The sequence below is a fragment of the Danio rerio genome, chromosome 17, assembly GCF_049306965.1.
Source record: "Danio rerio strain Tuebingen ecotype United States chromosome 17, GRCz12tu, whole genome shotgun sequence".
NCBI lineage: Eukaryota > Metazoa > Chordata > Actinopteri > Cypriniformes > Danionidae > Danio > Danio rerio.
In genome coordinates this window covers 45,541,903-45,545,000 of record NC_133192.1, presented here as the reverse complement: position 1 = coordinate 45,545,000, position 3,098 = coordinate 45,541,903, and the positions used below count along the sequence as shown (strand labels likewise).

The 3,098-nt window shown below is 33.4% G+C and overlaps 1 protein-coding gene across 3 annotated transcripts in view; it reads left to right on the top strand.

Moving 5' to 3' along the window:
• nkx2.2a (NK2 homeobox 2a) overlaps positions 1–197 on the top strand; it is a 7,761-nt gene extending 7,564 nt beyond the window's left edge. For all 3 annotated transcript variants that reach the window (NM_131422.3, XM_073926953.1, NM_001308640.1), the window contains one exon: positions 1–197. This exon is cut by the window's left edge and continues 960 nt beyond it. The gene's annotated coding sequence lies outside the window, so the exon portion shown is untranslated.
• Positions 198–3,098: the final 2,901 nt, after the last annotated feature.

Sequence of the window (3,098 nt, the reverse complement as noted above, 5' to 3'; positions counted from 1 at the left end):
TTGTGATAACTGTTTGCAATATTATGTTTGACCGTCCAGTAAGCTATATCCTAAATATATGCCATATTTAGGGAAGATGGAACATCATTGTCGACAATATCCCTTCTGTTAATTTCAGCAGGTAACAACGCGCGCTGGCGAGGGAAGTCTACAGTTCTTTTTATTAAAACTTTTAATAAAATTATGTGTTTCAGAAATTCCGTTTTGTTTTGCGTTTGGTCTCAATGATATCGGACTAATTTCCAAAATATGAATAGCCAAGTTTCTTCGTAGTTCCTCGTTATCATATATTTTTCTAAAAGAACAAATAAACATAAGTTGTATAATTAGGCAAATTTATAAAGCCTTTATGTTTGGGCAAATATTGCTTTTGGCTGCTTGTCGCTGTCCTTCTCACTTCATCAGCAAGACAATTGGCTTCAGTTTTCCGAATTTATCTGTACGAACACTTCACAAAATAAGAAGGCTAAAGTCACTTGCGAAATGGGGGAAAATCCACTCACTTAATATAAGAGGGCTTCTTCAGCTAAGCAGCTTTTCATTCAAACGCTCTCTCCTTTTCAGGCTACGCGGCTGACATTTCGTCAGTTAAAACGGCACATCTCAAAGAAAAAGAAAAAAAAAACACGTGAAATCGATTTGCTATTGATTTTAACTTAAACCAAAATTATATTTATGAACATATCTATCTTATGTATGAATGCCGAATAAATAAGGTGCGAATCAACATGTGTAGGCTGCAAAAATGTGTTTGATGTAATTACTACATTGCGATTATAAGTAAAAAACATTTATTTACCCATTTTGATCTCCGCAAAGAAAGAGAAAAAAAAAATCTAAATTATTCGTGGTATTTATTGATTCTGTTTTCAAAATAAATAATAGATCTCACTGGTTTCTTTCCCAATCAGGATTATCATAAATATCTTTGCCTTGGTTAAATACTTCGATTCAGATTAATTATTTAGTTTTAAAATACTTACAGCAGATGTGAGACCAAATCCGATTTTGTTTAACCATTACCGCTGGACGGGGACACCGTGCTTAATATTTAGATTCATAAGCAACTTGGTCTTTTTCTCGTGTTCTTATATTCTACAGTTGGTCAATGAAAAAAGTAGTAAAGTGTTGTTGTTTTTTCCATTTTTCCCTAAACCATTTTATCAAATGGTTTTATAAAATGGTTTTGTATAATTGGTCTTCTAATTTATATTATAGCAGAACCGTTATTGTTTGGTAATGTGAGGCACCTGTTTAAACGACTCTGAAATTAATATAATAAAATTGTAATACCGAACGTTTGGTGAACAGGATATTTCAGATAATATTTTAAATACCAGTCAGAAAACATTTTAAAACCTATTTACAACTGTATTACTCTTTGCGATTAACTTTCAGCTTGCGATTGTGAAGCTATACACTGCGCTAGGAAAAAGAAAATAATACTCCATGGCCACAGCAAGTTGGACTGATGATCAACAATGTGGCAGAGCGCTTTTGAGGAGTCTATAGTTCTACAATATACAGTACATGACACAAAACTAACAAAGCACAGGGTCGGTTGTTGTGAATGTCAGAGGCGTGCATATTAACAAAGGGAGTGAATCTCCGGGTGGAGAGAGTCCGGTTTTCTTGGTGTAATTCAGGTTCTTTATCTGGACCAGTGCATCCATGAGTGAGGGAGATACATCCTTTTTTTTTTTTTTTTTTTTTTTTTTTTGCGCCTGTCAGTTGGTGCCATTGTGGTGCTTGTTGTACACGTCCTATTCCATATGGGCAGCTGGGCCGCAAGAGGAGAAAGGAATCCCTCACAAAACCCAAATTGTGTCCCACTTTCAAATGCAGCATTGTTGTCTCTCAAAGAAAAACGAATTAAAAATTCGTCCTATATCTATTCTGGAAAAGAAGGCAAACCCATTCACAGATAACAGGGAGTCCTTCTTCCTTGATATAGCAGTGCTAACAACAGTTCTCTCTCATTCCTTTAACCCTCTCACACACTCCTCCTTTTCTTGACGCTGAAAGGGAATTATTATTGTCTGCTTTGCAAAGACTGTAGGGCTAGAACTTCAGAACTATTTAGCAGACAATTTCTTATTTTCTGTTCTGCATAACTATTAGGCTACTTTTTCCCCGCGAATTAACAATTTGGTCATTATTGAATAAGTTTTACGCACTTAATAATGCGGGGATCTATCTATCTATCTATCTATCTATCTATCTATCTATCTATCTATCTATCTATCTATCTATCTATCTATCTATCTATCTATCTATCTATCTATCTATCTATCTAGAAAATGCGGTACATATTTTTTTCGGTCACCCTTTTTTAGTTTAAAACAATTATATTCTCACTATAATACAGTTCTATACATACATAATAGGCATACATACATGCACGCACACACACGCACACACACACACACACACACATATATATATATATATATATATATATATATATATATATATATATATATATATATATATATATATATATATATATATATATATACCTAAATTTATTGTGCTGCTTATAAATACAAATTATAAGTTTTAAACTGTAAACTAAAAAAAAGTATCGAAAAGAAATTCAAACCATTAAAGTTTAATTTATGTGAAAATTTTCGACATCTGCCGTAGTTAGGGGTGAAACACTTTTTTTTGCGTGAAAAGGACCATTGGAGTGTTGAAGAATATTATGTAAAATTAGTCTTGGCTGCGGAGTCTATTTCAGCGAAAAATGTAAAACGTAAGGTGGTCACAATCGCTTATGAAATGTTTTTGAATGTATGCTGAAGTCAACGCGTGGATAATAACCCTTTCACGCTTTCAAATGGGAAATTTCAGGAAGTGTGCACTTGTGTAGACATGGATCCAGATAAATGTTACATTTTTTTAAACCTCAACATGAATCATTTCTTATCAAGCTATCTCCAAATGAGGGTTTTCAACGATTTAAGAAGACAGATTAACATTTAAAGGAAGCAATTTGGTATTTTATTGCCAAAGGAAGATATAGATTAGATGTAGGCCACCAACCATCTAAAAAAAGTGCCCTTTTAATGTGTTATGGACCAAATCGCATATCATCA